General features: G+C 41.5%; 1 protein-coding gene across 8 annotated transcripts in view; it reads left to right on the top strand.

The window, feature by feature from the left end:
- Positions 1 to 13,004: 13,004 nt before the first annotated feature.
- Positions 13,005 to 23,783, top strand: part of LOC140627348 (RNA polymerase II elongation factor ELL2-like) — a 114,759-nt gene continuing 103,980 nt past the window's right edge. For 5 of the 8 annotated variants that reach the window (XM_072815568.1, XM_072815567.1, XM_072815561.1 and 2 more), the window contains exons 1-2: positions 13,039 to 13,192; positions 22,332 to 22,837. The gene's annotated coding sequence lies outside the window, so the exon portion shown is untranslated. Of the gene's footprint in view, positions 13,193 to 22,331; positions 22,838 to 23,783 lie in introns of all 8 variants that reach the window. The other 3 variants (XR_012026146.1, XR_012026147.1, XM_072815562.1) reach the window with 2 other exon arrangements.

The following is a 23,783-nucleotide window of genomic DNA, read 5'->3' as shown; positions in this document are numbered from 1 at the left end:
TCACTAACAGAAGTTCTATGCACAAGGCTGCAGGGTCACTGCTTATACCCACCCCCACCTCCCCTTGGAGGATGTGGAGAAAGGGGAACCCTCTTGCACTGCTGGTGGAATGTGAACTGGTGCAGCCACTCTGGAAAACTGTGTGCAGGTTCCTCAAAGAGTTAAAAATAGACCTGCCCTACGACCCAGCAATTGCACTGCTGGGGATTTACCCCTAAGATACAGATGCAGTGAAATGCGGGGACACCTGCACCCCGATGTTTACAACAGCAATGTCCACAATAGCCAAACTGTGGAAGGAGCCTCATTGTCCATCGACAGATGAATGGATAAAGAAGCTGTGGTCTATGTATACAATGGAATATTCCTCAGCCATCAGGAAGGACAAATACCCACCATTTGCTTTGACGTGGATGGACCTGGAGGGTATTATGCTGAGTGAAGTAAGACAATCGGAGAAGGACAAACATATCGTCTCATTCATTTGGGGAATATAAAAATAGTGAAAGGGAATAAAGGGGAAAGGAGAGAAAATGAGTGAAAATATAAGTGAGGGTGACAGACCATGAGAGACTCCCAACTCTGGGAAACGAACAAGGGGTAGTGGAAGGGGAGGTGGGGGGGTTGAGGTGACTGGGTGATGGGCACTGAGGGGGGCACTTGACGAGATGAGCACTGGGTGATATGCTGTATGTTGGCAAATTGAACTGCAATAATTTTTTTTAAAGCACCTATTGTAAAAAAAATTCAAAAAAGGATACAGAACGCAGAAATGTCATGGTGCATACGGTCTGAAATCCCTGACATGGAGGTCTCGGGCAAAACCTGCTTTGTCTTTAAGGGGTCTGTGCATCAATTTAAAGTCTGATTAGTGGTGTTTGAGTATGGATGCTAACCCCAGGGTCTCTGGCAGTGCTGCCACTGGGAGTCTACAAGCATCTAGAACCTTAGTAGCTTTGACAGAGTAGTCTGGGCACTTGGGGAATTTATACCAAACCTATTTTCTGAAGGAATTCACATAAGTGACAGGAGACTGTCAATTTATACCAGAAATTGAGCTATTTATAAACTGGAAAAATGTATTTAAACCTAAGAATGGCTTCAGTAATGCGTGAATTCATAAAAGAAGCCTTATGAGTACGAAGTTCTTGGTAGACCTGTTTCAACATGAGATAATTGAATATACACAACAATGGTAAACTAACCTTCTCTTATTTTCTCCTTGTTTCCTTTAGAATTGTGGGTAAGGCTGTTACTCCTCACAATTTGATATATAAACAAAGCCCCCGTGTCTTTCTCCAAAGTGATTCTGGCAGAAACCTAAATATCTCAGACCTTTTAAAATATAGACACCCCCTTCACCTAATTCAGGATGGGTTAAGTCAATTAGGTTATGTATAATAATCCTTTCCTTTCCAATCAACCTCAAGCCTGAGGTTTCCATTCCTTCTGTGCTGTTTCTGGCATTTTCCTTACCTGTCATCTCTCTAGAGAACTCCTGTCAGTTTTCTTCATCCTCTGTCAGAAAATGGAGCCAACCTCCTCTCCTCTTTGTCTCATTGTATACTCAACATAATCTTATACGAGACTGTAAACACCTTATGTCCATGCTTTCAAACAATTACTCCATAAATTACCAAATGCTTTTTGTTGCCACTCTTGGCTTGGTGAAAGCACTCAAGAAGTACTCGACTGTTTCCCTATTGACTACAAGAAGTGTTCTTAGAAATTCTACCCTTAGCAGCAGCTTGAGGAATCTAAGCAGACCTGGATGAGTGCTGCTACTCCACCCACAGTATCAAACAATAAGGGGTGTAGCTTTTCCATCGAAGGATAGGGTGTGGAAGTGCCCTAAGCCTGTGACATGTTCATATTACTCCATGAAGCAAACACCTGGCTTGAGGATAAAGCTGCATAAGCAAATGATCAAATTCTGAGCAGACTCCCTCTTTGAGTTTAGTCTTGCGCTGGCACTTAACAATCCCATGCATACTTCTTCTCAGGTGATCTCCCTCGTATTTTAATTCTCTTCCTCCCATTCAGAGGGGATAGCCTATCATCCTTACACACTGTGCCTGGCATACAGTGGGTGCATATTCGTGCTCAGTGACCAATTATGACTGGAAATAAGAGTGTCTTTCTTTTTTTTTTTTACGATTTTATTTATTTATTCATGAGAGACATATATATATATATATATATATATATATATATATATATATAGAGAGAGAGAGAGAGAGAGAGAGAGGCAGAGACACAGGCAGAGGGAGAAGCAGGCTCCCTGCAGGGAGCCCGATGTGGGACTCGATCCTGGGACTCCAGGATCACGTCCTGAGCCCAAGGCAGACGCTCAACCACTGAGCCACCCAGGCGTCCCGAAGAGCGTTCTATAACATGACACCCCACATCACTAAGGAAATGAGGGAATTCAATGAAGGTCCAAGCACAGGCACAGGGTGATCTGGTTTTCTCTAAGCCACCCGAGCCCCTTAACAGAACCCTCTGGCCCCCCACGAGCACTCTGGTGTCTTAATGCTGGAGGAGTTGAATACCACGTGGGATTCGTCTTGTTTAGAGTTGCATGTTGACAGCTTTTTTTTTATCAGCGAAATTATTCATAAAGAAGAGAGTGCACTGGAGACATCCTAGACATCTGTCACTCCCGAAATAAACGAGAAGATGTAAAATAGGAGGAAAAGAAGAAGAAAGCACAATTCAGATTTTCCTTTCCCATTGTCAGACATCATTCCTGGCTGGGCACTCAACGCTCTCATTTATCTGAAGTGCTGCATTTCGTGTCTTTCCAGAGTCATCTGCTACTTGACTGTCTAAGCGGCAGGGCAGTTGTTATTGTTAGTATTTGTAGAGATCTTGGAAATCTGTGCAGTGTTAGGTGATTTTTTAGTGCATGTGTTGTCTGCCTCCAAGTTAATTAAATTTTGAGTCCGGGTTAGGTTGAAACTGAGAATCAATTCTCTCTTGCTGTTTCTTGTTTTTGGTTTTGTGTTTGGTTCATGTTGCGGGTTATGCTTAGGGCTCAAACATTATGCTTGGATGAGGTGAATTGGACTGTTACTAGAGATAGTCTATTTAGTAGCCACTCGTTATTTTCTACCATCACGATAGACTCTTCTGGGTTTACCTCTTTCTCTTTTTTGTCATCTGAAGTTTTACTTGCCTCCAGAAGAGATGTCAGTCACCAATTCGTTTATTATTTTTTGTACTCTATTAGGACATAAAAACATCTCTTCCGATTCCCCCAGAACTTCATTCATGAAATCCCAACCTTCCTCTTTGTCCTTGCCCTCCTTTATAATTTCCAACTTTTGTTTTCAGTTTCTTGGACACTTCCCTAAAAGCTGCCGAACAATCATGGAACAGAAATGTGGAAGACACATTGAATCCTTCATTACTGTGTGAACCTCCTGCCTTTGTTTTTAGTTCTGAAAACTTTATCTTTATTATACCTAATTATCAGACTTAACATGCCTTCTAAATTGGAAAGGCTGTGAAGAAAACAACATTTTTCCAAAAGTCTATTTTCTACCCTAGCTTTGCTTCTAAGAAGCTGCAATGATAGCAAACTTATCTTTGTTAGCTAATAACAAATGAGAAGGAATAGGAGACAGTCAAAAAAAGGTGGGGGGAGGGAGAAATTCTGGGACCAAAAGACCCAAGCAGGTGGGCATATTTCTTCTGAGAGGCAAAGGGAGAAAAACATACAGCATGCAATTAAGTGGGAACAAGAAAGAAAGGTAGCAGATGCCAAATAATAAGATGAAGAGAGAAAGGTGATGAGGAGGTGAAAGAGACATCTGGGGTTCTGGTGAGGAAGATGTGCATCCAAAGCCAGGCAGCAGAGCCCATGGGCAGAGATCTGGGGGTGGAGGGGAGCAGTGCTGGGGACAATGAAGGGAAGGAGAGGGAGAGGCAGTGGAGGGGGGCAAGGGGAGGAAGAGAGTGGGAGGAGAAGGAGGAGAAATGGGAAGAAGAGAGAAGATGGTGGGTAGAGAGGGAGGGAGGGCAGGTGAGGGACAGGAACGGAGGGGTGTAGGGGGAAGAAGCTGCTGGAAAGCAGAAGAAGGAGGGAGGGAGGGAGAAGAAGAGCGGGAAAGAGGGTGGAGAAGGGAGAGAAAGAGGGGAGGAGAGGCAGGGAGAGGTAGAGAGGGAGAGGTCTTGAAAACCTCCTTGTGGTCCAATCAGGTGCTGGTTGCGGTCTACCAGCTGGATCGCTACCCACCAGCCAGTGTGGGACATAAACAAATGTTTAAAGTTCAGTACAACAAGCTCCTCATTAGCGTTTAATTAGCCCAAGTTGCAAGTTGACTGATGTTTCAATCAGAGAAAGTTTCTGCACCTGCTATTTGGGCGGCCTTCTCTTGTGCTCTGACACCCAAGCCTGCTGGATGCAGTTGCACTTGAGAGGGAGATCTAGTAGCCATCGAGTGTGATGGCCATACTGTTGGCTCCGTCCTGTCCGAACCTCGCATCCAAAAACGATGGAACTGGAGGGTATCATGCTGAGTGAAACAAGTCAATCGGAGAAGGACAAACATTATATGGTCTCATTCATTTGGGGAATATAAAAAATAGTGAAAGGGAATAAAGGGGAAAGGAGAAAAAATGAGTGGGAAATGTCAGAGAGGGAGACAGAACATGAGAGACTCCTAACTCTGGGAAACGAACTAGGGGTGGTGGAAGGGGAGGTGCGTGGGGGTTGGGGGTGACTGGATGACGGGCACTGAGGGGGGCACTTGATGGGATGAGCACTGGGTGTTATTCTATATCTTGGCAAATTGAACAATAAAAAATAAATTTGTAAGTAAAAAAATAATAAAAATAATAAAAATAAAAACGACAGGGCCTATTTAAAGAGGGCCCACTTTTGCAAATACCTTTGGAGGTTTTAACATTCAGGTGCTAAGTGTCAATGCTTTAGTGCAGTGGTCGTCATGTTGAGGACTTAGGTATCTCACCCTGCCCCGACGGGCACTCAAACAGCCTGGCTGAGAAGCCCAGCCCCACCATCGGCTGATCCCCTGGAAGAGGAGACTTTACATGGTGGAGGGAGGAACATACTTCACATTTTTGCACACATTACTCACCATGGATAGTATTCCCTTGGGTCCCCGCTTTGAGGCCATAGGGCTACCTGTCACATGTGTTTGCTGCAGGCCCGTATGACTTCCTGAAGACAGGAGCTGGGGGGCTTTACTCTAGTTGTTAAAACATATCTTATTCATTGTCTTCCGAGGCTCATGACAGGGCTGTTCATTAAGCAGCAGCGTTTTTATCCCATATCACCTACTTTAGTGATCAAAAAACAAGCTGAAGATAATATTCCTCACTTAAGCCTCAGCCGGGTTTCGGACATCTGGTTCATACTGGGTTGGGGCAGCTTCTGGTGTTAAGTCTAAATCCTCCTTTGGTGACTGAACAAAGTACTTTATGAAAGAAAACATCAGGTGACATTACATGGATGGGACACAGAAAGTGCCTCCCACCTTGTCTAGCACTTTTTAAGTGGACAGAACCAGTAGCCACCTTTATTTCCTGAACAAAATCTCTCTGCCTTTAACTGGAACTGTTATCTTTTATTGATAACATTCATTGGTATTTTTCCTAATCGCTCTAGTAACACGATTTCTTTGTCGAAGATATAAAAATCTTGGAAGAGAACAACAACAACAACAACAACAACAACAACAAAAAAGTAAAACCACCCATGATTTCACCACTCAGAGATACCCAGGAACATCGTGGCATTTTGGTGTGCATCATCCTAGCTCATATGGTGTGCGAGCGTGTGCATGTACATGCAGGGGGTGCAGGTTGGGTAGTTGCACAGAGTCCCCACGTTGAGAAGGCCCTGGGCTTGATTTAATGATCTGCTGTCTCCTTCTTGAAATTCTTAATAAGTTGTATATGAGGGGCCCCACATTTCCATTTCGCTCTCAGCCCCATAAATTCTATGGCTGGCCCACACTCATGGTAGGATTCAAGCAAAATCAGAATGACGCTCAGAATCAAAATCGGAACATGTACTATTCAGTAGCCTGTCTTTTGCACATCATCAGCCCTGTTCGTTTTCCCCCGTCACAGAAGATTTTGCTCCGACATGATTTGCATGACCACGTGGTGTTCTACTGTCCAGACCAGTGAGCCCCCCTCTCCCCCACACTGTGTTCACAGTTTGGCTCCCTCACATTTCTATCCTTTCCAGTTTAGGAAGAATCCATCATAAGTCCTGAGGGGACATAAGAGTGCATCACTGAAAACAAGGCATTTAAAGATGTATTTCTTTCTTTCTTAAAAGATTTTATTTATTTATGAGAGACACAGGTAGAAGGAGTAGCAGGCTCCATGCAGGGAGCCCGATGTGGGACTCGATCCCGGGTCTCCAGGATTAAGCCCTGGGCTGAAGGCGGGCGCTAAACCGCTCAGCCACTGAGCTGCGCCCTCAAGATGTATTTCAAATATACTATCTAAGGAGGTGGTGACGTTAAATTCATCCTCACACTATTAATTCTCAAAAATGCTCTCTTGCAAACTGTGTGAAGAGCCCATTTTACCTACTGGAAGTATGAGTTGTAGGAATTACCTTTCTACTTTAGTGGAATTCTGGGATGTGCATTCAATGATGTGCTAGGAAAGTCAAGGAAACTCTTACCCCCGTTATTTTATGGGGATAGGATTTTACTTGCCTTTCCCAAGCATCTACTACCTGAGAGAGGAGAAAAGACTTTATAGCTGACCTACCACTAAAACCTAGTACCCGACGAGAAGGAGGGTGTCATACTGTATTCTGAATAAAAAAAATTCCTGTGCTTGGTAATAACTATGATAATGTAACTATTTTTAAAGAAATAGTTACAAGGGAGGAGAAATCGCTTTTCTTCAATATCGGGGCAGTATAAAATGATGGATGAAGAGCATTTGAAAAATGAGCCCAATAAAAGATTCTCTAATTGCGGAAAGAAGTTCAAAAGTGATTTTGCAAATCAAAGAGAACATTTGGGAATAGATCTCAAAATGAAGACGGGAGTCCTACATCTTTATCACAGCAAGAATGGTGAACCAGGCAAGCTTAAAAGGTGGTCACGTGAAAGAGAGAAGAGAATAGAATCTTGATTGTAGTAAATTTAAAATTGGCCTGACTAGAAATGGTAAGTTTAGCAGAAAGGCAGCGGAAATTATACTGGAACTTGGCACAGCTCTCAGAATGTAGATTCAATGAATAATAACAGTCACAAGCTCATGGCTTTAAGAGCTCATAGAATCGTCGAATATACATGCGTAGTTCCTTTAAAAAGCTCTGCTTCCTCCCTAGGTTTGGTCTGGAGGTTCTCTTTACAGATTCGGTTAAGCCAGTTTTATTGATTTCTTGCAAATGTGATCAGTTTCCAATTATATGAACCTCTTGTCTCTTCAGGAATCTTGCTAAACTGGAGCCAGTAAGAGTGTGAAGGATCCAAACTGTGAACACTTGGGTCTCATTAGGCATCAGTTCATAGTGCTTGTCCCAGACATCCACTAACATAGAAAAGTAATGCTTTTTCTACCTCTCATACTCTCAGTGGGTAAAGCAGACTCTTGACACCATTTATAAGATATAAGCATTTCTTGAGAATTTGTGGTATGAGAATTAATTTTACATATCTACCTGCTTGGATAGTGCATTTGAAATACATAAATGTGTCTTTCCGTGCATTCTAGGTTACTGGTGTTGATGTTTTGTCTAACTGAACTATAAAAACTCCTGTTTTCAGTTCATCTAACAATATAGTAATTTGAAGATTGAGAAAGAGCTCAACCTAGACAATCCATGTATGATGAATGCCATGCTCTAGGGGATGACAGGGGACCAGAGGAGTGGGCAGGAGACTGGCTTGACATGATCTTTTATGTATAGCCAATTATAGAAAGGAAGCAAGGGACAAGACCTTAGGAGTGCCAGTCACAGAAAGGGAGTTCCCTACTGCACAGGAGAAGAATCGAAGCTTCCATACTTATAACATTTGGTGCCACTGCATGGCTGCACTCTGTCCTTCTACTCTCCCTAGCCTTGAAGTTTGAATCTCTTTGGCTGGAGGCTTTGATTTTGCTGTGAGAGACAGAGGTCCAATCTACGGCTGCTGGAAGGGAGAAAGGAGGTGGATAGGTAGAGAATCCTTACCTAGGTCCACAGGGTGACTAATGGACTATAGGTCAATGTACTGAGGTTTTTTACTCCAACCCAAAGGAATCTATCTGCGTAGGTCACAGAACTTGTGTGTCTTGTGAACTAACAGGAATGCTAAATGTTACAAAATTCTAAATAATTATTAAATAATCTTATTAAATATTTTTGTAGCAATTTTTTTCTATACTGAACAATCTTATAAGTAGATGAGGAGGCTACTTCTGGTTAGTTGCCCCTACTGCGTGGAAACCCATGGAATTAATGTACCACAATTCACTCTAGGTTTTAGATACTGTCTCCCTACCACCACCAGTTTAGACCGTAGAGCTGGAGTACTTTGCTGGAACCAGAGTGAATAAAGCACTGGGGGGTAAATAAAATATATGATCCCTCAAGAAATCCAAGGTGTGGAGAGGATAATCTCTTCCAAAAAACGGTGCTGGAAAAACTGGATATTCACATGCAAAAGAATAACATTGGGCTCCCGTCTTATACTACTCACAAAAACTAATTTGAAATCAAGTAAAGATTTATTTATTTATTTATTTATTTATATTTTTTTAAGTAAAGATTTAAATGTAAGACATGAAACTATAAAATTTGTAGAAGAAAACACACAGAAAAGGCTCCTTGACATTGGTCTTGATGGTGATTTTTTTGGATATGACATCAAAAGTGCAAGCAACAAAAACAAAACCAATAAGAGGAGATGCATTGGGTGATGCATTTCACTGCATTGGGTGAAAAAGCTTCTGTACAGTAAAGAAAACAATCAACAAAATGGAAAAGCAACCTACAGAATGGGAGAGAATTTGTAAGCCTTATATCTGATAAGAGGTTAATATCCAGCATATATGAAGAACTCATACAACTCAAAAGCAAAAAACGATGAATAACCCAATTAAAGATGGGCAAAGGACCCAAATACACATTTTCTTTTCCAAGAAGATATACAAATGGCCAACAAATACATGAAAAGGTGTTTAACATCACTAATCACTGGGAAAATGCAATTTTAAACCACAATGAGACAGCACCTCACATTTGTTAGGTGCTGGCAAGGATTTATAAAACAGTACACCCTTGTGCACTGTTGATTGGTGTGTAAATTGTCATAGCCACTGTGCAAGACAGTATGGAGGTTCCTCAAAAAACTAAAAAGAAAACTACTATCTTATCCCACTTCTGGGTGTGTATCTGAAGGAAATAAAATCACTCTCTTGAATAAATATCAGCACCCCCATGTTCATTGCAGTGTAATTCACAATAGCCCAGATATTGAAACAACCCAAGTGTCCATTGATGGATAAATGGATAAAGGTGATATGGTACATCTCCGCCACCACACGCATGCACACACACACACACTGGAATATTATTCAGCCACGAGGAAGAAGGAATTTTTCCATTTGCAACTACATGAATGAACCTGGAGGATGTTATGCTCAGTGAAATAAGCCAGACAAAGAGAAATATTGTATGATCTGACTTATGTGTAGATCCAAAAAAAGTCTTACTTAAAGAAACAGAGAGTAGACTGGTGATTACCAGGGGCTGGGGCATGGGGTAAAGGGAAGATGTTGGCCAATGGGTACAAATCTTCAGTTATCAGATGAATAAATTCTGGGGATCAAATAATATACAACATGGTGACCGTAGTGAACAATGCTGTTTTGTGTACTTGAAACACAGAGTAGATCTTAAATGTTCTCCCCACATACAAAAGCATGGTAACTATGTGAGGGGATAGATGTGTTAACTGACCTTATGTTGGTGATCATTTCAACATAAACATGTATCTAAATCATCACATTGTACACCTTCAACTTATACAATGTTATATACCAATTAGATGTCAATAAAGAAGGATGGAACAAAGGAACCCAAAGTGTGAAACACTACACAGCACAGCAAGCTGGGCTCAGATGTGCACTTCCACTTAATGTGCAAACCTTGAGCCTACAAACTAACATAAAAACTAGTTTGCAACACTGTCTCTTAGAGATGCTTCCTTAGCTCAGTCCATTCAAGGGAGAAATGCAAGAGAATGATAACTTTCATGGAAGATGAGCTCTAGGGTAAAAATACCTAAGTAAATATGTAAATAGAAGCAGTTACAGACCAAATGCAGTCAAAGAACTAGAGCCAACAGAGCAGTTTAAAGACATCTTAAAATTAATATATTTACAAGTTTCATATACAAAGAAAATGACATTTTTTGGTGCATTTTAACAGGCAGCTAGGACGTGTGTACCAAAAGATATGAATAGTAATTGAGCAGAAATTTTACAGATTAAAACAAGTAGTTGACATGAATCTCAATAGATGGGTTGAATATTACGCTTGACACAGCTGAACAGATCATTAATGTACTGAAAGATAAAATGAAAGAAATCCCCCCGCCCCCCGATCAAAAAATAAAGAAAAAAGAAAGAAAATGAGAACCTGCTGCTATGAAAAGAAGAGCATAGAGAGAATATCTCAGAGGAAATACTCAGAGAATATTCCAGAAATGAGCATTTGAGAAGTGGCATGTGCCCTTAGATCAGAAAGTTTCACAGTTGTCAAGTTCAGTTAAAAATACCCGCCCTGAATGCATTGTAATGAAACGACATGAAGAGAAAACATAAAGAGTATAAGGAGAGAATTTAACGTAGACAGGGACAATCTTCTGTGATTGAGATTCGTTTTCTCAGTGTTTTCTTAGAGCTTTTCCTTCCCCTGAATATTGCATCTGCTGTTTGGGTGTCTCAGAACGAAAGGAACACAGAAACCCTTTGATCCGAGATTTTATTTATCCATGACACACCTCAGGACTAGGGAATCATGCCACGACCGAGCCAGATTTAGGAGGGTCACTTTTACAAAGAGCATTTTTTTGTGTGTGTGTAAAGCCGAAATGCTCCAACATTTTATCCAGCCTTCTCCTGGCGACTCTCCACTCCCACGACAATGTGGCAAAAATGGTACAATAAAGAGTTCTGCTTGTATCTTCCTGCACCACCAGTGTTCAATGTCTTGAATTACCCAAGGCTCACGCCACGGCCCGGCCGGCAAGTTGTCAGTCTGCCTTGAAAATAACACATTACCTAAATTTGTGCATGAATTTAACTCTGTGTATCAGAGGTAACACCTCTGAGATACATTCGAGAAACTGGGAATCAAACACAGTTTGCTAGGAATGAAGTGAACAGATAAGTCAGTGTGCAAATTTGTGGCTAGTGCCAATTATTTTGCCTTGAGGAATTAAGGGGGGGCCGGATAGAGGACCTATGCAAAAGCGTCCTGCCTTTTAGATTTCCCTGATTAATATTAGGCCTCTGCAATCTTAATAAATTCATATTCTTGAACATTATGATAAGTTAAATATTCATCTACCTTTCCTCCGGAGTTTTCATGGCTTCTATAGTTTACGATTAGCTCTTTAATCCATCTGGAAATTACCTTGGCATTTGATTTGAGGTGAGGTTTTACTTAAGTGGTTTCCAAATGGTCATCATCTTTTCTTGACATGTTAAAGGAATATTTCTTTTCAACTGTTTTGTAGTAATTGATTTTTTTTCAGCTAAGGCATTTTTATTTTTTTATTTTTTTATAATAAATTTATTTTTTATTGGTGTTCAATTTGCCAACATACAGAATAACACCCAGTGCTCATCCCGTCAAGTGCCCCCCTCAGTGCCCGTCACCCATTCACCCCCACCCCCCGCCCTCCTCCCCTTCCACCACCCCTAGTTCGTTTCCCAGAGTCAGGAGTCTTTATGCTCTGTCTCCCTTTCTGATATTTCCCACACATTTCTTCCCCCTTCCCTTATATTCCCTTTTGCTATTATTTATATTCCCCAAATAAATGAGAACATATAATGTAGTAATTGATTTTTAATGTATTGAGTTTTTTGAATAATAAACTCTGTTTCAGGGCAATCTAGTCTGTTCAAGTGATCTGCTGATTCTGTGTCAATACCAAACTCCTTTAAGGCCTGCGACTTCTAGTTCATTTTAATATCTGCTTGAAGAAATTCCTGCAATATCTTTTTTTGAAATATTTAACTATTACAGGTATCAACTGTTTATTTTTCCAGATGAATATTGGAATACAGAATATAATTTTAAATCTGTTTTTCCTATATTTTGATTTAAAACTATGAACTAGGGATGCCTGGGTGGGTGGCTCAGTGGTTTAGCACCTGCCTTTGGCCCAGGGCGTGATCCTGGAGTCCAGGGATCGAGTCCTGCGTCGGGCTCCCTGCATGGAGCCTGCTTCTCCCTCTGCCTGTGTCTCTGCCTCTGTCTGTGTCTCTCATGAATAAATAAATAAAATCTTAAAAAAAAGAAAACTATGAACTAATTTTAGAGAAGGGGTATAATTATAACCTTAAGCATGTCAATTCATCTGCAGTTACATTTTATTTTAAAAATCTTTAAAAAATGACAAAATCTTTCAAATCTTTTTCATTTTCATCATTTAGTTTCAATAAACTTCCTTAGTGGCATTTCTAAATATTTCAGGTGTTTTGCTTCTATTGTATGTAATTTCCTATTTAATTAGCCAACTTCCCATTTTGTTTTCTGAATGATTATTGCCTTGTGCTCTGACTAAACAACAACAACAAAAAACTCCAAAAAGTCTTATTTGATTTCATTTTGTTGTCCTTTGGTCATTTCTGCTATATATTCTCAGTAGACCATTAGCTCTTCTTGAATTTTAAACATTTTTTTTTGCCGGTTCTCTTATTCAGAGCATAAAAGTTCATGGCTGTTACTTCTTCCTGGTGGGATGTGACTTTTATCCATGAATGATATCTTGACTCGGTAAAGAAAACTTAGGTTGCAACCTTTTTCCCTCAGAACTCTGTGGACACTGTTTCACTTTCTTCCCTGCTCAAGATTGCAGAGCAGACATCTGAGACCAGACTGGTTTTTGTTCCTTTGTGAGGTACCTGGTTTTTCTGCTGAGCTGTAAGTAGGATCTTTTTTTCTTTGCCCGTGTACTTCTAAAGTATCACCAGGGTAAGTCTAGATGTTGTTCTAGTTTCATTAACTTTAACTGAAATGCAATGGACCGCTTTGATCAACATGTTACAGCTCAGGAAATTTGTCTTCTATTATACTTTGATTATTGTTTCGGCTCTTTTTATTTTGGTTTCTTCCCCAGGAGAGCCAATCACCTACAATTTCAGTCTTTACTTTCTCTTCTCCTATCCACCTTCTCTCATCACTTCCATCTCTTTGTCCTTGTCTTGTGTCGCTGCGGTGTCAAACGTGCTTGGAGAGTTCAGGTTCTGGCAAGGGGTAAGGCATCAGCAAGTGATAACTGTATAATTATTATTATATCCACAGCCTTCCTTTATTCCGCTCTCATGTCATAAGTGAAGTTCATGAGGTCCATTGGTGTGGATCTTTAGGATTTATAAAGCATTTTGCAGCCATTCTTTTGGTTGACCCTCATAATAACCCTTGGAGATGAGAATAGTATTATCCCTACTTTATAAATGGAAGAAACTGATGTTCAGAACAGTTAGGTAATCTGCCTAAAATAATCTAGTTGGGTAGTGGTCGATCTAAGAAAAGGACCTCTTTCTGGGATGGATTCCCAGGTCACTTCTTCGTGGAGCAGCATTGCTCCCTGGTTTCTCTCCCCTTTAGAATACAAAACTCTCCAAAAGAAAGCATTAGCTATGGAATTTCTGCTTGAGGGATTTGTGTTCTCAGGAAGCAACAAATCATTATTTATCACTTTTTTCTTTGTTTAGACAGACGTCACGGCATTTTCTCTTCTTCAAACAGATATTCTAATCACTTGAGCCCCTTTAAGCAATTGAAGCAATTGTAATCACAGATGTCCTTGATCCTTCCTGCCATTCTCATTTCCAAAAATAGAATCCTTGCTCAGGATTCCTCATGAAATTGTACAGTTGAGCCTTTGTGTTTTAAAATCCTTATTATTTGAAAATAGCTTTATCTGCAAAGTTTATTACCAAAAAAGGAAAGAAAAGAGAAAAGAAGTACCTTACTGCAGATTCTGGACGTATCTCGTCTTTCATAAAACCTTTCTTCACGCACTAAATGGAAGTTGTACTTAACTCTGAAACTCGGTGTTTCATACTCATTGGTATGAATGTGATCGTGCATTTAGGATCTTGCAAAAGCAGATTCTTTATTACTTGTTGAGGATTGAGGCATTGAATTTCTGAAGTTGGAAATACAGATATTGCAGGGTGAATTTATAAACAAAAGGTATCTATTGATCTGGGTCTTGACTTATTATGTGTCATTTGCATTTAAGCCCGTGTTGCTGTGTTGGTAGGGGGCCCTGCACACACACACACAAATCGTGGCCTCTTAGGGCCCTGTAGTAACTGAGATAAGATAAAGACTCATTTTGTTTTGGGAGGTTTTGTTACCCTTTTGAAGCCAGAAGACCTGCTGGAGAGAGTTCTGAAGCATCCAGCTCATCTGAAGTTCAAGCTATACTATTTCTCTGTAATGAGCAATGGGAGAGTATTGCTCTTTGCCCCTTCCATGGTAATATCTTCTTTCCCACACCCTGTGCATTATTTATGTAATATATGCTTTCCCCCACCAAGTACATTATTCCCATTTTGGGCTCTCACATACTTGGAGGTGTAAGTTCAGGTGAGAATATTTGAAGATCCAAGAATGACTAAATTGTATATATCAGAGCAGTTGAGACTTTGTCAGAGAGATATTAATAGAGGTGGAAAGAGAGAAGTCTAGGCAAAAGCATTCTGAAAGCAATTTCATGGCCCATAAAGGGAACAAAGCCAAGTCATTAGACAAATATGAGGCCCCTCAAGGTAATTCTATCAACACCAAGGAGATAAAGCCACATTCCTGGTTCAGACTCAAGGGGAAGGCCAAGAAATTTCTCAGCCCCTGTGCCTTTCTGTTCATTTCAATCTCAAGCTACGTTTCTTTAGGTTAATTTTAATTCTCTATGGCATCCGACTTTTTCTGTCTTAATACACAATAAATAACAACACATATCTATGCAAATATATATAGATATTTTCAAATGGATATTTTGAGTGCCTGCTGTGTGTCAGGCTCTAGGTTGAGGTTACCTAAGAATCAGAGACCTGTCCTTTGTAAGCTTTACTGTTTTATTTATTTTCTTTTTAAAGATTTATTTATTCATTTGAGAGAGAGAGAGAGAGACGAGCAGGGGAAGGGGCAGAGAGAGAGAATCTCAAGTAGACTCCCTACTGAGCGTGGAGCCCGACATGGGGCTCAGTCTCACAACTCATGAGCCAAGATCAAGAGTTGGACACTTAACTGACTGAGGTACCCAACTGCCCCAAAGCCTTACTGCTCTATGCTGAAGGGGAACAGAATATGCTACCCCCAAATATGCCACTTTGGCATGTGGTGCTGAAAAGCAATCAAGACCCCATAGACTCAGGAAAAGCCCCTTTCCTCCCTCTTAACTGCCTAAAAGGACTTAGAAATGGGGCCTATTCCAGGAAGAGAGCTATTGCTAAAGAGTTTCTCATCTCAAGAGAGTTGTTCTCATGGCTAGGCAAACATTTGTTTACCAAACATTTGCTCTTCCTATCTTCCTGTGAATTGCCATCCACCCCATCGATGGCCCAGACTTTTACCTCTTTCCTTAGGTCTGGATGGCATCCAAGCCCCAAGTGGCCAGCTGCCTTTGAATCTTGTATCTTTGTGGGGCTCCCATACATACATTAATTTTTTTTCCTCTGTTAATCTGTCTTTTTATTATTATGGGGTGGGGGTGGGGTGGGTCTCAGCCAAGCACCTTGAAGGATAGAGGGAAAGTTATTTTTCCCCCCCTACAATGCTTTCTGTTCTCCTTTGTTCCTTTCCCTCTAGGTATGTGTTTTCTTTATTAAAGTTTCTTTAAAAAAAAGCCCAGTGCATATGAGTTTTGCCAAGGCCTCTCGGCTTTATCCATACCAAGTTTCTCATCTTCAAAGGGCAACCAGTACCCGCCAGCCCCCCCACCCCCGCAAGTGAGGAGCTGTGGACATTCATGTAAGCAGACCTTGAGAATAGCGCTGCTGGGTGAACTGAGGAGATCCCTGGGCCCTGGGGCCTTGAACCAGTCAGACCCAAAGGAGTGACTGAAGGTTCTTGGTCTTGTTACAAGAACGAACTCAAGGACAGATATGCAGCACAGCAGATGAGTAAGAGAAAGGGGAAAGTTTGTGAGAGGTAAAAGTACACTCTTGAGACGTGGGAACAGGCCTGCTTCTGAGCAAACTAGAGAGGGAGAGAGAGGGGAAGAGAGAGAGAGAGAGAGAAAGAAAGAGAGAGAGAGAGAGAGTGAGAGCTGTGCACTCTGGGGGTTGGGTTCTATCCTTTATTGACAGTTGCTAACCAGGGACTGGAATATTCATTACTTGGGAAAGGAAGCAGGGTTTTGAGCTTATGCTTTCTAATTCAGTCAGGGGGTTCCCATTATGGTACCCACCATCTTGGGCCTGTCTGGTTTGACCCGGCTGCCAGGACAAGCCTCTGACCTTCCTGATAGCTGGTCACGACTTGCTTGTTGCTGGCCTCTGGGTGTCCTGTTAGAGTCTAACTAACTGCCTCCTGTAACACTGTGAACTCTCATTGGGATACATTAATAATGCCTGATCTTCTGAAACCATCCCTCCCCACCAGAGATTTCTTGCAGGCCTTGAGAACTTTGTGCTTTGCTTTCACTCAGGAGGCCAGTGTCCTGTTTCCCGAGAAAATTTGTTTCCCCATGTATCCTGAATTTGTTTGAGTTTGTTTTACAGAATCTATATCAGGTAATACTTGGGTCTATATCAATAATAAGTGGCTTTTCACATGTGGTCCTTACTGAGGACACACTGACACTTTGACACATCTTTTTCTGCAGTAATATAGTAAGTCCCTAGACCCTGATAAAGATGAAACAGTTAAATTCATCAAGGGTGTTCTGAATACTGTAAGTTATTTCTTACCTAACCTGGCTTCCAGAAATAACACACCCCAGATAGAGGAACCTCATTTTAAAGGACACTCAAGGCCAAATCAACCATCTTAATTTGACAGATGTTGCTTAGCCAAGTGTTTACAGTACAAATTTCCAGATCTGAATTTTGTTGCCTTAACTCATCATCTCTGTACTGGGGAAAATAAATGAAAGCTAACACAAAACTGATCTCCCACATGTGTGGTTTTAAATAAATAATGAAGACGAAAGGGAAGCATAGGTGCTGAGCTGCCCTGTGAGTGCCGAAGTCATTAGAGTTATGCAGTCTTTGCAGCCTACTCCTTCCCCATCCTTAACTCTCTGCATTTAATAAGAGAATGAGGGGAAACCTCTATGCATTTTTCCAAATAAATCTGTCAGTATTTTCTAAGGTAGTAGCAATAAAGTAGGGAAAGAAATAGGTCTCTTGAAGCGAACATGATCTTAGAGCTCTTTGGTAAACATATCAAATGAATGCCAGGCGATTTGGACCAATATTTGTGTTTTGTTTGTTGATTGTTTTCCTTTGTCTTCTATGAGACAAGTGTCAGTTTTATCATACCTCAAGTATTTAATTCTTCTGCTTATTCTTGAAACTGATGACATCAGATCTTTTCTGCAGTTCAAATAATCAGCTATGCCACAGCACGGGTGAGCCTCGCTCACTTGATGCCCTTGGTTCAGATGCTCTCCTCTCTTGCCAGGCTTATAGTAATGGCAAAACCCAGCACAGAAACTAATGGTAATGGGGAGGGGAGGAGCGCAGACACCAAAGCGGGGTGTCTTGACTTTGCCTTTCATCATGCCTCCCTGCTCTCACCCACACTTTCCTCCGCTAAAAGCTTGCTATTGGAACATGGGAGCAAGAACCATGTGTTTATTTTCAAATGCTGTTCCCTTTGGTTGATGTCTTTGTGGTTCCAGCACAGAGAGCTATGAAAGTATCCATTGGTGGAGATGACACTCTCAGAGTACTCAAGCCAAAGCATTTTTGCAACAGCCTAATCATCTCTAAACCTACTTCTATTTTCTGTAGGTATTGATAGCATGTATCAAAGCGACAAAGTTGAAATGGAAAAGGCAATTGTCAGCTAAATGGAATGAACGTGTTTATTGGCCAAAACTCACATGGTAAAAATGTCTTCTCTAAGTGTTTCAGGGCTCCTGCTCCTATTCTCAACCTCCCTATCAGTGGTCCCCAAAGCCTGACCCTTCCTCCAATCTCTCAACCCCAGTCTGGGCACGAGTCTGATGACAGTAATGGGCATTGTGCATTAATTCATGTGATTCCTGATTGATACCTGATTAATACCTCTCCCCCACTAGAGGTCAAATTCCATATTGGCCACATTTTGTTCACTGCTATATCCCTTGTACTTAGAATAAGATCTGGTCTGCTGTAAGTTTTTCATTAATGAGAAGGACGGAAGAACAGAAAAAAGGAAGGAAGAAGTAAGGACAAACTCCTATAAAGGGGAAAGTTAGGGAACCGTGATGCGAAGTCAGTTCCTGGAATAGTAGATGTGTGGAAGTCCAAATATAGGAGGCTCTGTGGCAAGCAGAACGATGTCCATGTCCTAATGTCCTAATCCTGTGACTCTGTGACTGTGTTACCTGACTTTGCACATGTGTCTTGAGATGGGAAGGGCATGCTGGATTATCCAGGTAGGCCCAATATAATCACACAGGTCCTGAAAGTAGAAGAGAGAGACAGATGTCAGAGTGAAGCAGGGTCAGGCGCACTTGACTCTGTTGCCATCTGGTAGCAGAGGAAGGGAGCCACAAGCCAAGGGGTACAAGAAGCCACTGGCAGTGTAAATGGCAAGGAAATGGATTCTCCCCTAGACCCACCGACAGGAACAAGGCCCTGCTGACACCTTGATTTTAGCTCAGTGAGACCTATGTCAGGCTTATAACCTCCACAAATGTACAATAATAAATTTGTTTCATTCGTGAATGCTAAATTTGTGGTAATGGCAATGGGAAACTAGTACAGGACCCATGAACACTTCCTTTTCTTTCTTTTTTTTTTAAGACTTTATTTATTTAGTCATGAGAGACACAGAGAGAGAGGCAGAGACAGAGGCAGAGGCAGAAGCAGGCTTCCACAAGGAGCCCAATGTGGGACTCAATCCTAGGACCCTGGGATTATGACCTGAACCAAAGGCAGACGCTCAACAACTGAGCCACCCAGGCATCCCCAACACTTCCTTTTCTTTTTTTTTTTTTTTAATTTTTATTTATTTATGATAGTCCCAGAGAGAGAGAGAGGCAGAGACACAGGCAGAGGGAGAAGCAGGCTCCATGCACCGGGAGCCCGACGTGGGATTCGATCCCGGGTCTCCAGGATCGCGCCCTGGGCCAAAGGCAGGCGCCAAACCGCTGCGCCACCCAGGGATCCCAACACTTCCTTTTCTATATGTTACTAGGGACATCTTCTGGCTGCTAATGAACCTCTTAGGTGATGGTTTATGTAAAGAGGTTTTTTTTTTTTTTTTCCGTAAAGCATAATAATTATAGGAGTGCTTGGCTGGCTCATTTGGAAGAGCATGGAACTCTTGATCTCAGGGTTGTGAGTTCAAGACCCACCTTGGGTGCAGGGATTACTTAAATTATTAATTTTAAAAAATAATAATTACATTAAGAATAAAAATAATAAGAATAGCTACCAATCATAGAGTACCAGTTAATATATAGTAGACATGGGTTTTTTTGTTTTGTTTTGTTTTGTTTTGTTTTGTTTTTAGGATTTTATTTACTTATTTGAGAGGAAGAGCAAGAGAAAGCATGAGTGGGGGCAGGAGGCAGAGGGAGAGGGAGTAGGCCCCTCACTGGGCAGGGAGCCTTATGTGGGGCTCAATTCCAGGACCCTGGGGTCATGATCTGAGCCGAAGGCAGATGCTTAACTAACTGAGTCACTCAGGTGCCTCTATAAGTAGTTTTTGTAAGGATTAAAATGTGACATTACATAAAAGTACTTAGCACATAGAAGCTTAATATAGTTATGCCCTTAGACCCAGAAAGGAGGGGTTCCTTTGCTGAACTCCATGATTTAGAGGGTCCTGGGTAGTAGAATTACATATACCAAAATTAATTTATTTTTCAAAAACTCTGAGTACCTCTGCCATTCAGAATCTTGTGTTCAGTTCTGGCATCGTGTCACCCACAGTGCTAAATTTCCATCCTCCTAACACTGTTCAAGCCCCCTATTTCTCTCTTTTTTTAGATTTTATTTATTTATTTATTCATGAGAGACACAGAGAGAGGTAGAGACATAGCAGAGGGAGAAGCAGGCTCCTTGTGGGGAGCCCGATGTGGGACTCGATCCCAGGACCCTGGGATCACACCCTGAGCCAAAGGCAGGCGCTAAATCGCTGAGCCACCCAGGCATCCCCAAACCTCCTATCTCTTGTCCTATGTCCTCAAACAAAAGAAAATGTGTGCAAATGCAGTTGTGCCACTCCTGACATCTGAGAGGGACAAGGGACACTGCCTCAAAGTACAGGGAACATTTGAGTTGTAGAAGAGCTTAAGGAACAGAAAAGATGAGTTAACTCTTGTGTCTTCTTTGATACCATGATTATGGTGGGGTCTTCTATAACATTGTTTACCAGTAGTACCAAGTTCAGACTTTCTTTTATTTTTTATGCTTATGGCTCTGGAAATACAAATTAGCATGGTATTCTTTTTTTTAAAAAATATTTTATTTATTTATTCATGAGAGACACACAGAGAGAGGCAGAGACACAGGCAGAGGGAGAAGCAGGCTCCCTGAGGGGAACCTGATGTGGGACTTGATTCCAGGACCCCGGATCACATGCTGGGCTGAAGGCAGATGCTCAACCACTGAGCCACCCAGACGTCCCTAGCATGGTATTCTTAATAGCTGCACATAGGAACAGAAGAATATTTGTTAATATTCAGTAATTTATGCTTTCATAATCTTATATTTATAGAGGTATAGAGGTAATATATATAAAGTCAATTCTCTACACGCTAATCTATAATGTGTGATATCAGTTCTTTACATGAGCAAGGATATGAATATTTAACATTAGAGTTATGAAGTCTTATTTTCATAAAATGATTTAATAATAATTTAAAAATTAGTATAGTTAATTAAGATTTCCCCCAAAGTATAAGCTTTATTGACCTAACTTTGATTTAAAAATTTTATAGCTGTTAATTGTAATTTATATTTAAGTGTAATATATTATTTTGCATATTTAAAAGAACATAACTGGGCAGCCCGGGTGGCTCAGCGGTTTAGCGCTGCCTTCAGCCCAGGGGGTGATCCTGGGGTCCCGGGATGGAGTCCCACGTCGGGCTCCCTGCATGAAGCCTGCTTCTCCCTCTGCCTGTGTCTCTGCGCCTCTCTCTCTGTGTCTCTCATGAATAAATAAATAAAATCTTAAAAAAAAGAACATGAGTTTTAGAACGATGCAATTTTTATTTTTCATTTTAAAAATAATTTACATTCTTACAAAATATACTCAAATCGTGCATACTTTGAGTACAACTAGAGTTTTAATCCTTTACATTATTATTTTCAATTAACACAAATGATACAAAAATCTTGATTATAACAGCCTAATTAAAGATTATCGTGAAATAAAGTTAAGAAAAAGACATCACATTGAATAAATTTATAATAATTGATGAACTAGGTACATATTTTGTTACTCGTTCAAACATTGCCAGCCAATCAATAGAACGCTCAGATCTATGTAATAATATTTTAGTCACCTTTTACATCTTGACAACTTTCAGTAATGTAAAAATCATGGTTTGGGATCCCTGGGTGGCACAGCGGTTTGGCGCCTGCCTTTGGCCCAGGGCGCGATCCTGGAGACCCGGGATCGAATCCCACGTCGGGCTCCTGGTGCATGGAGCCTGCTTCTCCCTCTGCCTGTGTCTCTGCCTCTCTCTCTCTCTCTCTCTGTGAGACTATCATAATAAATAAAAATTTATAAAAAAAAATCATGGTTTGATGCATTTTGGGATACTGTTATTGTGAAACTGTAGTTGTTAAGAGTAGATGATAAAACAGATGTTACCTCACTGTTTAACCAGTTGACTTACATTTTTAAAATATTTATATATATTTGCCTCCATTTGTATTTTTGCCCTAGGGTCCTGCAAGTAGCAGACCTAACTATTATTAATTTCTTCTTACAGATGAGGAGAATGGGGCTTAGAAAGGCAAAGAAAAATTTCACCTCGTTGGGGGTATGCTGATAAACGGGGTCTCCAAAATGAACAAACGAATGAATGGTTTTGAAACAATGGTAATTTGCAGCATCTGACCTCTCTGTGATCTAAGTATTCTCATCATGGTTGATTTCAAGCTACAGTGTTGCCTCGGCCAGCTCAAAAAAATCCACAAATTTGATGGGCTCTCTTAAGTTGGTGCAAGTCAACTCTAGGACACCACCGCCAAGTCGCAGAGCTAGCGCCTGACATCTGTTCCTGGGCCATCCTTGACACCAGGGCACTGCCTCCCCGCCGCCAAACCCAGCCCCAGCCAAGAACATATGCTCCTTGGTCTCAGTTTTGTGGGCTCTGATTTACTACTTGAGAGGTGACCTCACTAACCTGCCAGTCCTGACATCACATCTACCCGCCTACCTACTTTGAAGAAGGCTAAACACAAAATCTATTTGAATGCACAGCTAATGAATGTGGTAAGTTTCATTTGAAATGTCATACTTGCTCCTGAGATGGTTCCACTCACAGTTCAGTGAACCTTTAAATAGGTATCATTTTAAGGCTGGGATGGCTTACCCATTACGGTTAAGTGATTAGCCTAAGGCTACTGTGGAAAATCTCTTTAAATCAAAAACCTCCATATGACATAAATCTGTATTGGGAGAGGCACAAGGACCTAGGAGGAATACATTTTACTTTCAAATCCATTCTTCTGGGGAAATAAAAAGAAGTGCAGGTTATCTAGGAAAAGAAAGATCGTTCAGGCCCAGGCCCAGACCGTTGTCAGCAGTGGGCCAAAGGGAGGCGCATTATCCAGGTTCTAGCAGCGCCCCGCTTTGGAACCAGGCCCAGGTCTCTCTAATATTTCTGGTCTTTGAAGAAGAATCCACACAGTAGGATCGACCTCAAATTCTAAGGGAGTTGGCATTGGAGCGGCATCAAAGTGCCTCGTCTAGTGTCTCTTTAAAGGGGACTTTGGGTCCTTAGCCAAGTTGTATTGCAGGACTTTCATTAGTTTCATTTGTCTGCTTTTCTCCCTTCCTGCTGACCTGCTAGAAGGACACGGATGAGGGAAAAAATGAGAAAGGTGGTCCTGCTAATCAACTGGAAAGAGGCAGGTGGCTTAGCCGTCTGGGAAGCAGATGCATGGAGACACAATGCGTTTTCCAAAACGCCGAGAAGAGGCCCTTAGAAATCAGTCATCTGCTCGAGCAGATCCTGTTCCTCTACGTAGCAGAACATGGGGGGCCCGAGCCAGTGCACAGCCTGGGGGGCTGGTCCTGCTGAGCTCCAGGGGCCTGCTCCTGGGCATGGAGGCTCCTTTTAGGAGTTTTTGGGGTGGGGGTGGGGGTTAGGGACCACGATGAGTGCCAGGCAGGCACTTGGGCTGTGCAGTGAGGCTGAAGTGCAAGGCTGGGAGGT

This window comes from Canis lupus, chromosome X (genome assembly GCF_048164855.1).
Source record: "Canis lupus baileyi chromosome X, mCanLup2.hap1, whole genome shotgun sequence".
Lineage (NCBI taxonomy): Eukaryota > Metazoa > Chordata > Mammalia > Carnivora > Canidae > Canis > Canis lupus.
This window is presented reverse-complemented; position numbering and strand designations above follow the sequence as displayed.